At 42.7% G+C, this 18,506-nt stretch overlaps 1 protein-coding gene across 1 annotated transcript in view; it reads left to right on the forward strand.

Annotated features, from left to right (window-relative positions):
- Positions 1–18,506, forward strand: part of C14H9orf85 (chromosome 14 C9orf85 homolog) — a 109,069-nt gene that overhangs the window by 76,136 nt on the left and 14,427 nt on the right. The window contains exon 3 of the transcript XR_014139936.1: positions 6,054–6,118. The gene's annotated coding sequence lies outside the window, so the exon portion shown is untranslated. The remainder of the gene's footprint in view (positions 1–6,053; positions 6,119–18,506) is intronic.

Genomic DNA, 18,506 nt, shown 5'->3' on the forward strand with positions numbered 1-18,506 from the left:
TATTACAGAGTGCTGGTCTCCAGGCTGACACTCATTCTGTGACTTCCTTCTGTAGGGTCCCTCTTTTGTGTGTCCCATGCTGCTCTCTCTGTTGTGATTATTTTTGTTATAACTCCTTTATTTTGTGGAACACACTTTACAGTGGCATCTTAAATAAGGGGCATGTGAGGTAAATATTTGGAGCCCTTGCATGTCTATAAATGTCTTTATTTTACCTTCGCATGTGACTTGTAACTTGATATAGAACTTGCCAGGCATGGTTCCTCGAACATTTTAAGTAATCGTCCTACCACCTTTCAGTATTGCTGTCGAGAATTCAATGTCCTTTTGATTCCCCATCCTTTGTTCGTTTTTCCTCTCTGAAAGTGGTTAGAGTCCTTAATTTACGTTGTTCCTCCAAAATTTTATTACGATATGCTGGGGGTCTTTTTCATTTATTTAAATCAGGTGAGCCCTTTCAACCTGAAAACTATGTGCTTCTGTTCTGGATTTTTTTTGGGGGGGATATCAATTCTTTGATAATTTTATTCCTTTTGTTTTATCTGTTCACTTTTTCTGGAACGGCTATGAGTTACTTGATAGGTATCTTTGATTTTTTTCTCTCAGTCTATTGTCTTTTCTCCCTTATTCTGTCTCTTTATCTTTTATGGGTCTATACTCCGGGAGATTTACTTAATTTTGTAGTCCAGCCCTTCTACTCAATTTTTAAGAACTCTGATTTTTCAAGAACTTTTAAAATTTTTGATTCCTTTTCAATAGCACCCTGTTTAGTTTTTCATGGATGAAATATATTCTCTTGTCTTGCTGAAAATAATAATAATATCTAAAAAGTATAATATTCTGCTTTGTACATTATACCTGTTTTCTCTGGATTCCTTTTCTGTATCTTTGTTTTGGGCTTCTATTTTTCCTACTTGAAGCTTTCAACAAATGTCTATCTACCCTTGATTCATAACAAATAGCCTATTCTATGAAGAGAGTTTGAGAGGAAATTAAAGGATAAAAAAGATTTTCTTTGGTATTGTTTTGAACTAAGCACCTAATTCTTGATTGTCATCCTTTCAACTTCACATTTTATTATTGTCTTTCAAGCAACCTTGAGTTTATTATAATATGACTATGTTTTCTATGGGTGAATGTAAATTTAGGCATAACCTTGTGGGAGATTTTTTTAAAAAGATTTTATTTCTAAGTCATCTGTCATCTCTATACCTAGCATGGGGCTTGAACTCATAACCCTGAGATCAAGAGTCACGTGCTCTATTAACTGAGCCAGCCAGGCACACCCCCCCTTGTGGGAGATTTTTAATAGTATGGACTACAAGCAGATATTTCTTTGTCTTAAGTTTTGAGGGCCAACACTTTGCCTATACATACTTATTAGAGCACAAGACTATGAGTTAGGAGGACTGGGTTCTAATTCCTGATTTTTACTGTGAGATCATCAGTGAATCTGAACCTCAGCTCCCTTGTGTGTAAAATGAAATCCATTCTCCTCACTGTGCCATTAATGGGGATCAAATATGATAAACCAATGGTCTTCACTCATGAGTCATCAGTCTAAATGTTCTTCAATCATTCCTCCAAGCCACAAAGACCTGCAAGCATGACACTTGCTCTCCAAGATGTTATTCTTTCAGAAAAGGTTACTTTTTGGCTGAGGTTGGCCAACAGCTGCCCCATTTTAATTTATTATGATTTTTTGTTTGTTTGTTTTTGTTTCTTAACCTGGTCTAGTTTCCATTTGTTGGAATCTGGATGAGAATCCTGAGGCCATATTCTAATTTATTCAGCCTCCGATTGGTCTTTTAAAAACAAACGTGGTTGTGTGAAGTTGATGTCACAAAAGTGACTTTAGTCCATTAATCACCTTGGGTGGATAAGACAGGTCACCACTGCAAGCACAAAGAAATAATCTGTAAGTGACTAAGGCAAAAAGTAATCCCCTTCAGAACCGGGTCAAGTAGTTTATTTAGGGCTAGTGTGGTGACTCAGCCTGTTGAGGCTTATACTTCCAGGTTGAGGTGTTTTGGGGAGTGTGTGCATAGCTTGGTGGGAGGAGCAATTCATCCTTTTGGAAGAGTTATTTGCATCTCTGTCTCTCTCTGTCTCTCTGTCTGTGTCTCTCCCTCTTGGTCTCTCCATCTTCCTCTCACTCATTTGCTCTGGTTCTCACACTCTTTATATCTCCTTTTTGTTCTTTCTCTCAAGAAGGAAAACGTAAGTGGGGAAGTTTAATTTTAGTTCCCAAGAGGATCATAGAGGACATCAAAGAAGAGCTAGTGATTGGTTAGCTGTCAGAAAAAAAAGTTATGCATATTTTTCTTCAAAAACAACCTATAGTCATGACAAGCCATGACACAAATAGATATGTAGACGAGTAATTAAGCACAGGTTTCTAAGATAATGATCCTGGGAAGACATAGTACAGAGATAAAGAAGAACAGACCTGTATTTATTGAGCCTGTGTGCCATGTGGAAAGCTGTGGCAATAAATGATAAAAATAATACATGATTCAAGGTTCTTTGGCTAAATATAGCTGGGTAAGAACAAATGAGTAACATCGACAAAGTAGATTGTTTCTGTGCATGAAGATATGCTGTAAGCCATAATTCCATTCACTTCAGACATTTGTTAGGAACACACCAGGGACAAAGCTTTGTTCTAGAAATTGGAAGAAGCTATAAAATAAATAAGACATTGTTAAGGAAATAAAAGATTTCATATTTTATATGTATTTCACTTGTTCAGATTATGTGGTTCTTGTGTTGTGCTCTGTGTTCTCATTGGTCTTATTCCTGCTAAGGCCATGGGGTAAAACTTCTTGCTCTCTTTATAGCGGATGTTCATCTGCCCTAAAGAAAGCTGGGAAAGAGAGGCCATCTCTCAATCAGAAAACCAGAACACAGAGGGCTCTCAAAACTCAAATCCACACAGTATAAGCCATATTATATGGTTGGGTTTTGCTCTGTATTTTTTTTTTTTTTTGGTTGTTGTTTCACTGTTTGTATTCCTCCTGAGCCTTTAAGTAAGGTCTCCTTGCGATGTTCTGGCCTCTTTTTATCTGTACTTCTGAAGATACAAAGAAGGGTCTTAGATGCTTATGAGCAGTGGTTCTCAAAGTTGGTCTCTGGACCAGCAGCATTAGCCTCTACCTGGGAACTCATTAGTAATGCACATTCTTAGATCCCACCCAGACATACTGGATCTGGAAGTCAGGGTGGAGCCCAGGGACGTGTCCATCCTTCCAGGGCATTCTGAGGCTGGCTCACTGTTGAACACCACTGCTCCTCTTGAGAACTGAAGGAGAACAGCGCCCTCTGGAGGCCCTGTGGTCACAGCCGCCATGAAGAAGGAGCTCTATCCAAGTGAAGCGGGAGAGCGATGTTCTTGTCTCACCGAGGCGAAGAATAAATCTCGCAGACAAAGGAGAGTGAGCAAAGCGGTAGAGTGTTATTAAGCAAGGATACAGAAAAAGCTCTCAGGAGTGAGACGGGTCCTGACCAGGTTGCCATTGAGGGGCTTTCCCTTTCTGGCCTTTTATTAAGACTTTACCAGGACACTTGCCAGTAGTCAGGTCAGTGGCCTAGAACTCGACGTGACGCTTATACATTGTGTGAGAGTTTTTGTTTCTGTGACATCTGTGATCTATAGATATGTATTGCTAGGTCTGGTTCATCTTTATAGTGAACTTTTCCTTTGGGGCCTGATTTCTTTTTGTGGTTACTTTTATTTTCTGTGGTTACAGGTAATTACTAGAAAAACATTTTAACCCTAGTAATTGAGGTAGGGTGGTCTAAGTTTTCCTGATCTCTGTCTTTGTTCTATCTCAGCGTCTGCGTACCTGAAACACCCTCAGAGCCTTAGTTGGGGCCCCTATGCTTTTCCTACCTAAAGTCCCATCCTCGCCCTGTTCACGGGCGGGGGCGGGGGGAAGACGGAGAAAGTCAGGGTTTCCAAGCCCATCTATCTCTTCCCACACAACGAGACTTCTACCACAGTCAGGTGAGGAGGCTCTGGATTGATTTAATTAAGGGATATTACTGTTCTCTTCATAATAGTCCAGGCTCTCAAGATGGGTGAATATGGGTGAATTTTATTTATTTTTTATTTTTTTATTTTATTTTTTTTAATTTGACAGAGAGAGACACAGCGAGAGAGGGAACACAAGCAGGGGGAGTGGGAGAGGGAGAAGCAGGCTTCCCGCAGAGCCAGGAACCTGATGCAGGACTCCATCCCAGGACCCCGGGATCATGACCTGAGCCGAAGGCAGACGCTTAACGACTGAGCCACCCAGGCGCCCCTAATAAGGGTGAATTTTAAAATGAGTATTTACTCTTCTATTTCCTTTTTCCAGTTCTGGTGTTCATATCACTCCCTTACCAAAAAGCTTCAATGCTTCTCCTTAAACAGCCCTCCTGGCGTTGTTTGCCACGCCTCTGCACCGGGCCCCATGCCACTCACAGCTTTGCCCTCTCTTCTCCCCCACCTGAAAAGTTCTCGTTTCCTTTCTTCTGCGCTCAGCTCGCTCTTGCTACCGCAGCCTCTCACTAGGCATCAGTTTGCAACGGAGTCCCCTCTCTAGACTGAGCTCCTTGAGGGCAGGAAGGCCCTCTGATCCTTTTTATCCCCAGCATTTGGCACAGCCCCGGCTTAACAACAGGTGATTGGAAAATGGTTTCCAAATGAATAAATGGGTGAATGTAATTCGGAGTCTGGTCAGTAGAACTAGTTGCTGTTCCTCGAACTTCCTACTTGTCAGTGCCCCCATGCAGTCCCTTTCAATGTGAAATCCCCTCCCGTGTCCATCTGTAGCCTCTCCAAATCCCACCTGTCTCTTAAGATACACTCATTGTGGCTGTTCGATAAACATGTGGGAGCCAACTGTAGAGTAGAGAATATGCACTTGATCAGGTAGGGCCATCAGCTGGCAAGTTTCCTAAGTTACACTGTTCTTAGGGCAAAGTGCATATGTGATGAAAATAGCACCAATAATAAAAATAACATTAATCTGTAATATTAATGGCTTATATTGATTGAATTCTTATCATGTGCTAAGCCTTGTATTAAGCCTTTTACACATATTATTTAATTCTTAAACTAGCCTATGAGGAAAGTGTTGGTATCTATAAAATAATGGAGGCTTTAGAGGGGTTAAATAATTTGCCCACAGTCATGGAGCCAAGATTAAAATCATGATCTGGTCTAGATTCCAAAGTCAGTGCTTTAAACTTGAAGCTAAATAGATCACTGACAGGGGTGCCTGGGTGGCTCAGTCGTTCAGCGTCTGCCTTCGGCTCAGATCATGATCCCAGGGTCCTGGGATGGAGCCCCACATCGAGCTCCATGCTCCGTGGGAAGCCTGCTTCTCCTTCTCCCACTCCCCATGCTTGTGTTCCCTCTCTCGCTGTGTCTCTCTCTGTCGAATAAATAAATAAAATCTTTAAAAATAAATAAATAAATAGATCACTGACAAAATACATAGGTATTAGAGACCCTGGTAATGTAGAATTGTGAATCTAAACAGACAAGCAAAAAGCCTAAACTCCTGTGCCATTCGATGAGCAAACTTACATTTATTGAGCACCTAATATGGGGCGGGTATTATTCTAGGAGCGAGAGGATATAGTGGGTGAATAAGACAGACAAGATCCCTGCTCTCAGGGAAGTGACTTTCCAGTAGGAGACCCACTTAGAGGAGATAACATTTGAGCAGGCCGTGGATAACCAGGAGAAGCCATGGGAAGATTTGGGAAGAGCCTGCTTCAGGTAAAGGAAGGAAGGGAAAAGGCCCCGAGGCTAAGAAAACTGGTGGGGGGACCAGCACCCACAGTCCACTAAGTGGAATTGACCTTGGATTGAGCTTTCAGGGCACAGGTCCTGTAAGAGCGGGAGCCAAACCCCGACTATGAGTGCCCCGCCCCCCCACACCCCAGTTACAGGCAGGGGAAGAGGCAGGGACAAAGTTCCTGAGATACTAATAAGCCTGGCATGTTTGAGGAATCAAAAGAGGTCAATGTACTAAGAGCAGTAATGCTTTTTCTCTTCACAGTGAGCCAGTGAGGAAGTGATTGTCATTATCCCAGTGTCACAGATGGGGAACTGAGGCATGCAGAGGTTAGTAATTTGCCCAAGATCACACAGCGAGTAAGTGGCAAGAACTCAAGAGCCCACACTTTGCAACCATAACACGCTGCTATTTATTGAGTGGACAATACATATAGGAGCTCTGCACAAATTATTTATGACCCAGTCCTGAAAGATGACCATTCTTAGCTTCCTCCTTTCATAGTTAATGAAGTTCAGAGACCACATGTAATCTCCCCAATGTTGTTCAGTGAGCTGGGACTCAAATCCAGGTGTGCCTGTTGCTTAAATCTATGCTCTTTGCTTTACATTCTGCTGCCTCTTAGGATCTCCAAGGAGGACCACTCTCTTAAACTGGACCAAATAGCAGGGCTTTTCCAATCCGAAGTGCAGTGCTCAAAACTGAACCGCATTTCAGGTGTTCTTGTTATTAATCTGCTGAGATGCTCGGAATGAAAAAAAGTAGCTCTGGAATCTTGCTGAGAGGAGGGTTATAGGACTTATGGGGCAGGACTCTTCCAGAAGTGATAACCAAGAATGTGGCTTTAAAGCCTAAAGCCACAGCTTCTCCCACAAGGAAGAGCTAGATAGAGACACAACCAGCAGGGAACAAGGCAGGTGCATAAAATGACTCTCAAGGGAACCTCATTCTGTATCCAGTGCAACAGACCTGCTAGTCAGTCTTATTTTTTTCATGTTTCCTCAATGATCTGACTCGTTCAATACTCATTACCTTTCATATCTCCCAAGAGACAGGCATGTGGTGACTTTGGTTTTTGCTCGAGAGAATTCCACAGTCATGCATATATTCAAATTCTTCTGCTCTTATTGCTCTGAATATTTTTTCATATTCCTCATTAGTCTTAAGTATTTATTATTTCCTAACAGATTCTTCCAAATATATTACAAAGTATAATTGTGTATGAGTATGTGTTTGTATGTGTTTGACGTTGAAGGGATCATTTATAATGTCTATTCTCTGTTCATGTTGGAGTTCTACTCTAGCATTTAATAACCATGAAATTTGTACAGGAACAACCTTTTGAAATCTAAAGTTCAGTTCCAAGATAATTAACATTTTAGACAATAAGTTTCAGGCATAACAGACCTATTGAAATGTTAGTTAAATTGACATCTATATTTAATCTAATTAAAAATTCTTTAAAGGTTTCTACTGCTTATTTTTCTAGAGCTTTCCAATCTTATGAAAAGAAATGAAACAGAGCTTTAAGATGGTCTATTACACTAAATCCATGTAGTAAACAGGTAGTGTTGCTACAAGTCAATTATAATAAACACCAAAAACTGTATGAACATTATCTATCAACCTATGGTTATGAAGGTCTTATGGGTTAAAGAAAAGATTTGTGTCCACAGGTCTCAGAATTCATGAGGTTATATTATTTCTATAGATTATTACTTTGACTGATATTCAAGGGTAACCCTGCCAAGTGTAGCCTGAAAGTGAGGGGTGTTAATGGATTCAGAAGCAGTCCTCAACCAATGTGGGATGGGAGCCAGGGAATAAATGTTCCAGCCTTCCATCCTTCAGGTGGACAATTCTGCTTTTCAGGAGGTACCAGGAGACAAGATAGGAGTGACCTTGACAGTGCACACTTAACATTGGCTTTTCTTCCACCCCTGATTCACTTTCCCCCATTCCTGTTTCCCAGAATCACCTCACAAATAACCTGCACTCAAGTTCAAGTCCTAGTCTCCAGTTCTGCTTTAGGGAAAATCTAAACTAAGACATTTGGTACCAGAACTGGCCCGAGAAAACAGACCATCACAATGGGCTTCCTATCATGTCTTACCCACTGATAACATGGCCAGTGGTAAGTGGGGTGACGTTAATCCATTGCATGCTATGGCATCGCAATCACTCAGGCTCTCGGTGTATGGGCTGGGATAAGGTGTAAGCGAAAGGGGAAGTGCTGAGTTGGTCAGAGGCCCGGCACTTGAATGATATGGGGCAATGGTAATTCTAAAGATGATGGAGTTGGCTGGATGTCTGCCTTAGAATCTTTGAAGGAAAAGAAGAAGAGATGAAGGTCAGCCAACTGTTACCTCAAGGGAAGCTGTAAAAGCCAGAAGGCTTGCTTGGCAGCATATGAAGAGAGTTTTGTCTCTCTTTAGGGCAGCCTGTGCTAACAATCAGGCCTTCAATTTAATAATAAGGTGGCAGGGCTGCAAAGAACACCAGAATGCACAGCTTCCACCAGTCTCCTGTGCTAAAGTCAGGGCTTCAGGATAAAGAAATTTGCAAGGATGTGTCTGAGAACCTTGGGTCCCTCCCTGTATTCCTCTGAGCCCACCTCACTGGCAGAAGCAACAGTCCTTGCTAGGGGAGAGAGAACAGCCTCCCTTGCAAGGAGCCCATGCAAAGCCCTTACCTAAGGTAGGCTGTGTTGAAAGATGATGTTTGTTGGGGTGCCTGGGTGGCTCAGTCGGTTAAGCGACTGCCTTCGGCTCAGGTCATGATCCTGGAGTCCCAGGATCGAGTCCCGCATCGGGAATCCCTGCTCAGCAGGGAGTCTGCTTCTCCCTCTCCCGCTTCTCCCTCTTGTGCTCTCTCTCTCTCTCTCTCTGACTCTCTCTCTCAAATAGATAAATAAAATCTTAAAAAAAAGAAAGATGATGTTTGTTCTCAAGATTTGACACTCTCATCCCCACCCTCTAGCTCATTGCCTCCAGACCAATAACTGGGGTCAAATCTCAGCATATCCCAAGAGGGGAGGTTTAATAACTGCTATGGTAGAAATAGATATTCACCAAAATAACTGCAGGGCATGGCTAGTATGTACTGTGCAGAACCAAGGGAGAATGTGCAGGAATGGATTTGAGAGTATTGGGTCGGGTGAGGAGGTAGAGGAGCAGAATATAAAACTGTTAGCAACAGTGAAATGATTCTGGAACACTCGTCCATGACTCGGGATTAAATGTCCTGGCAAAGAAACATGAAGCTGGTTCCAATATGCTGTTGGGTGGCTCCTTGAAGCTTAATCATGATATGGAAGCATGTAGAGGAAGGGGTCACTATGCTCAGAGAGTGGGCATGCTAGAATAGATTTTTTTACATAAGATCAGAGAAGCTACCTGCTGACTAGTTTCTCAAAGAGGCCTCAGAAGGTACTCCTTTTATCACAGTGATGAGGAATGCACTAGGGAAGGGCACCAGAATCATTGAAACCTCAGTGGTGGTTGCCTTTATAGGCTGGGACTAACAATAGTAGAAGCGATTGTAAAAGTGATCCTCCTAGTGTCAGTGAGAGCAGTGAGATTTCAGACTAACAGACACCAGTGGCTGCTTCGAAGCATCAGATGCAAGGGAGACATGACTGTCACAATGGACAGCAATGAGAGTGTCAGGCAGAGCATCTTGATGGGAAGGGATCTGCAGTGATGGTTAATAGACTATGATGTTCTCAGCAGTGAGACAAATGGGTCACCCACTGGGGAATGCTTGATTTGTATAACCAGAAAGAAAGACTTAATGAGCAAAAGAGATGTTAGTTTCTGCTATCAATGATTTCTCTCCCAGTTTTCATGTTTCAGTAGTTCTCACACCCAAAGCCCATCATTTGAAGGGGAGGGTGGGTAAGGTAGGCTTCTGCAACCTCCAGCAAGTATTTACAGTACACATTCTTTCAGTTCTTTCCCAAATAGAAGTATACCCTGGGGAGGTTTCTATCCGAGTCCTGTTCGTATAGTACAGAGTCTGAGCTCAAAATGTTAAGGACTCCCCATTATATTCCTAGTCCATTCAATTGCCATAACCCTTGCAAAAACCAGATGGATTGTTGCAATAAAGGTGGGCTATATAAACTTAAACGAAGGTAGCCCCAGTTATAGCTGCTTTGATATATGTGGCATCTTTTTTTGTTACAGATCTGCCACTTCGTATATGGCTATTGGTCTTGGGGAATGCATTTTTTTTTTTCCAATTCTGTCAGTAAAGGTTATCCAAGGTGTTCACAACATGGAACCAACAGTGATGCACATTCACAGACTTGGATTCAGGTTATATTAACCCTCCTGATTGCTGACACAAAATAATCTCCATGGACCTTGACCATCTTGATATTTTATAGCATAACATGACACGTTGGTCCATTATATCACTGATATAATGTTACTTTGACCTGGTGAACAGAAAGTAGCAAACACTGTGGATGCTTTAGTCAAAGTTATGTGCTCTAAAGGATGAAAGATAAAATGAAAAAGATTCAGGGGGCTGCCATATTGGTAAAGTTATTAGAGGTCCAATTGTCTGGGGTATGCTGAGACATCTTCTTTAAGTAGAAAACCAAATTATAGCACCTTGTACCTTTAACCACTAAGAGGGAGGCTCAGTGCCTGTTGGCCTCTTTGGATTTTGGACACAGCCAGTTTTTTTTTTTAATTTTTTTTTAAAGATTTTATTTATTTATTTGGGAGAGAGAGAAAGAGAGAGAGAGCACAAGCTGGAGGAGGGGCAGAGGAAGAGGGAGAAGCAGGCTCCCCGCTGAGCAGAGAGCCTGATGTGGGACTCAATCCCGGAACCCTGGGATCATGACCTGAGCCGAAGGCAGCCACTTAACTGACTGAGCCACCCAGGTGCCCCATGGACACAGCCCCTTTCTGAGTAAAGAAAGAGCAAGAAAGGACTTTACTGTAGGTTAGGGTTATACTGCAATCTGCCGCAAAGCTTGTGCTAAATGATCCACTGGTGCTAGAAGTATCTTTATGGAAGGGACACTGTTTAGTCTCTGGCAAGCTCCAATAGGAGAATCACAGCACAGACTGGTAGGGTTCTAGACATAACCATGCCTCCTGTAGCAGACAATGACTCACCATAGGAAAAGTGGTTCCATGACGGCTACCATGACATTGTAGAGACTGAGCACCTGACCATGTCATACCAAGTGATGACGACAATAGGGTCGCTCACCATGGGCTCGACATCATCACGACCACTGAGTCATAAGGAGCTGCCACAATCCATTGTGTGCTGGAAAATGGTTCATAAAGATCAGGCCCAGGCAGGTCTAGAGGGTTATCCCCTTTGTGGCACCAGGGCCTTTTCCTCAATTCATGCACGTGTTCTCACGGCAGCTTCCAGATGACCCAATGGTAGAAGAGGAAAATTCCTGTGTCTGGTTCGTGGGTGGGTTGGATCAGTATATTAGAGAAAGAAGAAAATGGCCAGTTGCCATATTATAGTCATTCAATATCGACCTTCAAGGACAGAGTGAGGGGAACCCTTCCAATGGAAAGAGAAACAACTGGTACGCTTTGGTTGTTTGCTTTGTATGGGAGAAGTGTCCAGAGATATGGATACATATAGGTTTCTGGGCAGGGGCACATGGCTTGGTTAGTTAGTCAAGGACATGAAAACTAGCAATATCGGAAGGTTGGAGACATGAAGGTGGACCCATAGGATTGGGCACAGGGCATCTGCTCCAGGGAGATGCTCCATAACCAGGGGGACAGGATGACTTACTCGGTGAATATCAGCCACTCTCTCTTCCCTGGCCACCCATTGCTTGAACATGGAGTGGCTACACTGGTAGGAATGGAGGCTCTGCATTTTCCCGAAGAATGAGCTGCCTCTCACCCAGGCTGACCTACTGGCTACTGCCAATGCTGAATTTCCAGCATGTTAGCATCGGGAATGACACTGCACCCTCAGTAGGGCATGAAACCCGACGGAGAGCAGCCAGCTGCTTGGTGGCAGGTTGATCACGTTAGGCCTCTTCCACCTTGTAGGTGATGCTTCAGACCATATCGCGCCAGTCTATATCTGGGACTTTATTCTGTTTAAGGCGAAATACAATTATTTTGAGAGTAGAAAAAAAGGATCCAAAACATTCTTTGAGGTATTTCTGGTTTAAGCATAATTACTAACAAACCATTTGGCCTCATTCCCTTCGGTTCTTCCTTTAGTGGACATGAGGTGGGACAGTGACCCATTATCATTTTTCATGGGAGAGCCTTTATGAAAAGAAGACTGTAAATGGCTTCTCCATAAATAAAAATCCCAGTCCCAACTTCTGCCTCAGGTTTTCCTGCATATCTAACCCCCGCCCCAAATTTCTAGCATCACTTTCTTACCATAAGCACATGGGTGCGCTGAGAGTTTGCCTCGTCTTAACAAAAGAGATTCTGACATTTTGATCTATCTCTATAGTAACATTAATTAAAGCAGTGACTGGTCACTTTGTGCCTGCTAGTCACTAGGCTAGGTGTTTTTCATAAGGTATTTTATTTACTTTCCAGAATAACTCTACAGGGTAAATATTATAATCACCACATTGTTGATGAGGACACCAAGGATCAGAGAAGTTAAGTAACTTGCCCACAGCTGGTCAGTTGTGCAGCTAGGCTGGAATCCACCTGTGGTCCTCAGCAATGCATACAGGATTCTCACTTGTCTTTTGAACTTCAGAGCTACCTAATCCACTGGGCCAGTTGAATTCATTATATCCCCCAAATTACCTTTCCTACCTTCTTTTTCCTCCTAAGTTTTTTACTAGGCCTCCTCTGTTGGACTTCAGGTCACTCCTACAGGCACTGTTCCAGGTTTTGGCTCATTAACTAGCCACAAAGAGCACATATGTTTTGATCACTCAAGACTGTTGTCTCTGCATAACTTGGTGCAGGACACTGGAAACTAAAGAGAGAAAATATAGGGCATCCTGGCTTGATGGATCTGGGAAGAGCATTGCAGGAAGCCTTTAGGCTGGATCACAGAGTGCAGTTATACCACTGTTGGCCACCAGATGGCAGAGGCGCTCAGGACAGCACAGCAAGGAAGCTAAAGGTGCTGGGAGGCTGGGCTACAGGTGAGGCTCTCCCCAGGTTTGAGAGCCAAAGGCTGAAGGGTTCGTTAACAGCATGCTCATCAGGGAGGTTCATTTGCTTAGGCAAATATAACTCAGAAATAGAGAGAATAGGATTCTCTGGTGACTTTCAAGCAGGCTCATTTTGCTTGTGTTGTACTTTGGAGGTGGGGGTCATTGGAAGGGATAGTTTCAAAGAAACAAGATCAACACAGAAAATGAAGAAATGAGGCAGAGAATCACTAGATGTGATCAGCAGACAAGATCCAGAAGAAGCGATTAGTATCTTAGGGTGTGTTATGTAATGTGAGTGAACTTCAGTTATGATGAGGTTTTAGAAGAGGATTCTTTTTAAAAATTTATTTATTTATTTTTATTTAAGTAGGCTCCATGACTAGTGTGGGGTTGAACTCATGACCCTGAGATCAAGACCTGAGCTGAGATCAAGAGTCAGTCGCTTAACTGACTGAGCCTCCCAGGTGCCCCTAGAAGGGGATTCTTAACCTTTTATTTTATTTTTTTTAATTTGAGAGAGAGGTGGGGGGAGGTGCAGGGGGAAATGGGGAGAAGGAGGGGAAAGAATCTCAAGCAGACTGCACCGAGCCCGGAGCCTGACCTGGGACTCGATCTCACAACCCTGAGATCATGACTTGAGTAGAAACCAAGAGTCTGACCATTCGACAGGCTGGTAAAATTTGTGTATCCTGTGGTAGACTATATTTTATGAAAGTGGTCTTAACCATATCTTGGGTCTTATTTTGTTCCAGAAGTTTAGTTCTTCTCCACCAAATGAAGGAGTCTATGTACTTTCTCCAAGAACCTGGGTGGGTCTTTGTGACTGCCTCAGTTAATAGAGTAAGGTGAAGTGCCACGTGACTTCGAAAATAAGTATTAACGGGTGGTACAGCTTCTGTCTAGCTTTCTCTCTTGGGACTCTGAGCCGCATATAAAAAGTCAGGCTACCCTGAACCTGCCATGTTAGACCAGGTGGAAATATGACTTAAAGATGGAGATTCTGGAGGGATTAAAGAGTACACTTATCATGATGAAAATAAAGAAATAAAATAAAATTTAAAGAAGTAAAAAAAAAAAACAGATTATGGATGAGCCCCACGTGTCCTAGCCCCCAGTTGTTTAGGTCTTCCCAGCCTAGGTGCTAAACTTGTAAATGGATTGTTCCAGTCCCAGCTACTATCTGTGTTTCCATGAGAAACCCCAAGCAAGAATTGCTTAGTGGAGCTGTCAGCCCCAGAACCATGAGAGATAATAATAAAATGACCATTGTTTTTTTTTTTTTTTAAAGATTTATTATTTATTTGAGAGAGAGAGAGAGAGTGCATGTGTGTGCAAGTTGGAGGAGGGGCAGAGGGAGAGAGAGAAACTCCAAGCAGACTCTGCACTGAGCGCAGAGCCTGACAAGCGGCTCGATCTCAGGACCCTGAGATCATGACCTGAGCCAAAATCAAGATTTCGACACTTAACTGACTATGCCATCGCTTCTCGGCCTTTTGGCTAAGATCAAGTGTAACTGACTATGCCACCCAGGTGCCCCAAAATGACCACTGTTTTAAGCTATGAAGTTTTTCAGTGATTTGTTACATAGCAACAGATAATACTAATAGACCTTTTCCAGAATACTCTTTCCAAATGCTTACAATAGAATATATAGGACTACAAAGGAATATTGAAGTATTAAAAACCCAAATGATAATACATGTGCTTCTTTTTTTTTTTTTTTTTTTAAAGATTTTATTTATTTATTTGAGACAGAGAGAATGAGAGACAGAGAACATGAGAAGGAGGAGGGTCAGAGGGAGAAGCAGACTCCCTGCCGAGCAGGGAGCCCGATGCGGGACTCGATCCCGGGACTCCAGGATCATGACCTGAGCCGAAGGCAGTTGCTCAACCAACTGAGCCACCCAGGCGCCCAATACATGTGCTTCTTTATCAGTGTATTAGATAAGATCTAGTGCTGGATATAATGACTACTGTAATTTTATTTTATTTTATTTTTTATTTATTTTTTAAAAAGATTTTATTTATTTGACAGAGAGGGAGACAGCAAGAGAGGGAACACAAGATGGGGGAGTGGGAGAGGGAGAAGCAGCCTCCCGTGGAGCAGGGAGCCCGATGCGGGGCTCAATCCCAGGATCCTGGGATCATGACCTGAGCCGAAGGCAGACGCTTAATGACTGAGCCACCCAGGCGCCCCATGACTACTGTAATTTTAAAGTGTTGATGAGCATAAATGATATCTGGAGATAATCTGCACAACAAAAATTTTTGTCTGTATAGCAAAAATATGATATAAAAATATTTATTTTTTTGATAACAAAGTCACAGGTACTTCTTTTTTTTTTTTAAGATTTTATTTATTTATTCATGAGAGACAGAGAGAGAGAGAGAGAGAGAGAAGCAGAGGGAGAAGCAGGCTCCCAAGGAGCAGGGAGCCCGATGCGGGACTCGATCCCAGGACTCTGGGATCATGACCTGAGCCGAAGGCAGACGCTTAACCGTCTGAGCCACCCAGGCGCCCAGTCACAGGTACTTCTAATACTATCATGACATGCTGGTTTTATTAGTTATAGAAGGAAATGCTAAATTTCAGTTACAGATGAGTGAAAAGAAAGGAATAAAGGTACAACTTTTTTCCCATCCAAGTTCATGGATTGCTTTCCTCCATCCCCACACCCGATTGGGAACCATCGGAAGTGGGTACTTGTACGAATATCAGGAATGGAATATTACTCTGCCATCAAAAAGGATGAAATCTTGCCATTTGCAGTGATGTAGATGGAGCTAGAATATATTATGCTAAGTGAAATAAGTCAATCAGAGAAAGACAAATACCATATGATCTTACTCATATGTGGAACTTAAGAAAGGAAACAGATGAACGTATGGGAAGGGGGAAACAGACCATAAGAGACTTTTTAAAAAGATATATATATTTAAAGATTTTATTTATTTATTTTAGAGAAGTGGGGAGGAGCAGAGGGAGAGGGAAAGAGAGTCTTAAGCAGCTTTAGTGCTAAGGCGGAGCCTGATGTGGGGCTCAATCTTACGACCCTGAGATCAGGACCTGAGCTGAAACCCAGAGTCAGAAGCTTAACCGACTGAGCCACCCAGGCACCCCATCATAAGAGACTCTTAACAATAGAGAACAAACTAAGGGTAGATGGAGAGAGGTGGGTGGGGGATGGGCTAGATGGGTGATGGGCATTAAAGAGGGCACTTGTGATGAGCACTGGGTGTTGTTTGTAAGTGATGAATCACTGAACTGTACTCCTGAAAACCAATATTGCACTGTATGTTAACTACCTAAAATTTAAATTAAAAAAAAAGAAGAAAAAGGAAAAACAAAAAGATAGTATCACCTGGCCCCATGCCCAGCCTAGACTACCTGAGGGCAGGTCTCGAGAACTTGCATTGTAACAAGCTGCCCTGAGTGATCCAATGGCTCTGAAAGTTTGAGAACCCCGGGTCTGAGCCTCACCCTCACCAAAGGTCCACGTAAGTTCCACCTTCTCCGTGTGGCCTCTTCTGACCACCGAAGCTGCACCCTGCCCCAGACATTACCGTTTTTAGCATTGCTACTTATCCTGCTCTGCTTTCTTGATGCAAACTTTCAGGGCAGAGAGAAAGAAAGAAGAGGAGAAGGTAGCGAGCATCTGTTATGTATCAGACACTCTGCAAGATCCAGTGCAGTAGATGCTATTGACCTTATTTTATAAATAAGGAAGTGGAAGCTCAGAAAGTTGGGTAACTGTTTCAGAGTCATGTAGTTAGTAAATAGTAGAACTAAACTTACAGCCTTGGTGGTTTTCTTTCTTTTTTTTTTAGCTTCAGAGCCTCTGCTCTTCTCAGGACATAGACCTTATTCAACTTAGCCTCAGGGTTGACGCTTAGCCACTTTTCATTTGCTAAGTCCTAATAGATGTTCCTTTTCTGCAATAACCAGAACTTACCCTTGAGCCTTTACAAATCTCTTTCTCATTTCCTGCTGAACCACATTCAATGAATGTCTTTCTAAAAGGTCTGCCCTGATCTCTTCTCTTTTCTCATGCTTATACTTACCTTATTTATTTATTTATTTTTTTAAGATTTTATTTATTTATTTGACAGAGAGAGAGCACAAGCAAGGAGAGCGGCAGGCAGAGGGAGAGGGAGAAGCAGGCCTCCCGCGGAGCAGGGAGCCCGATGCGGGGCTCGATCCCAGGACGCCAGGATCATGACCTGAGCCCAAGGCAGTCGCTTAACCAACTGAGCCACCCAGGCGCCCCATACTTACCTTATATTTTGACCTAGATGCTGGATGCACGAATCTATCTCCAGCCCATATTTCCCTCTTGACCTTCAATCCCGTATGCTCCAATGCCTAGTGCCATTTTTCATAGATAAATTCAACTGAAATTCAAAAAGCTGGACTCTTTCTTGGCTTTACTTCCCATTATCTTTTTCTACAAACCACCTCAGATTCCATGGAAGGGCTCTTTTAACATCTCTTCCAGCCTCTACTAAGTGGAGTTCTCCAATGCAGAAACTAAAACATTCTTTCTCTTCTCTTCTACCTCTAAATTTTGCAGGGCCCCAGGGCTCAGTCCTATACTCATCCTTAGGTGGTCTCATTCAGGTCAAAGATATTTAATAGCATTTTTTTTTTTTGCTGATGAATCCCAAATTCCTCTCTCTCTGCAGCAAGACCTCTCCCTTGAGCTTCAGACTTACATATCTGACTGCATATTAGCAGTCTCCATCACGGTGTCTAATCATTATCTCAAGCTTAATATATCCAGAGGAGAACATTGAGGTCCTGGCTGCCTGTAAATGCTCACCTTCCAATGTTGTAGATGACTTACCCTCTATCCCTTTCAGATCTCTGCTTGGAGATGCCTAAAATAGAGCACACACCCATCACCTTAACCCCTCTAACTTTATTCCCACGGTATTTGCTTGACATTAGGTTATTAGATATTAGGTTATTTATTGCCTGTTCCACTACAACGTAAGATCCACTATAAGGTAAGATCTCCAAGAACAGGAACTTGTTCACTGCTGTATCTCTGGAACCTGGAAGAGTTCCTGCACTTAGTAAGTGCAAGAAATATATTTTTTTAAGATTTTATTTATTTATTTGACAGAGAGATGCAGCCAGAGAGGGAACACAAGCAGGGGGAGTGGGAGAGGGAGAAGCAGGCTTCCCGCCGAGCAGGGAGCCCGATACGAAGCTCGATACCAGGACCCTAGGATCATGACCTGAGCTGAAGGCAGATGCTTAATGACTGAGCCACCCAGATGCCCAAGAAATATTTTTTATTCTTAGATACCCACTGCCACTCTCCTATTATAGGCCCGCCATCATCTCTCACCTGGCTTGCTGCAAAAACCTAAATGCTCTCCTAGCCTCTAGTTCCAGTTATTTTCTAAACTGAAGCCACTATGACTCCTAAAACGAAAAACTGTTCATCCACTGCCCTTAAGCTTTTCAGGGGAGGTTCTGTGTTAGTCAGGACCCTGGATCTCAAGCAGCAGAAACCTCCAACCTCCCAGCTCTTCTGGTTGAGTTCCTCTCTTTCAGATTTTGGCTTAGTCATACT

The sequence above is a fragment of the Leptonychotes weddellii genome, chromosome 14 (assembly GCF_054177405.1).
Source record: "Leptonychotes weddellii isolate Sample4059 chromosome 14, ASM5417740v2, whole genome shotgun sequence".
Taxonomy (NCBI): Eukaryota; Metazoa; Chordata; class Mammalia; order Carnivora; family Phocidae; genus Leptonychotes; species Leptonychotes weddellii.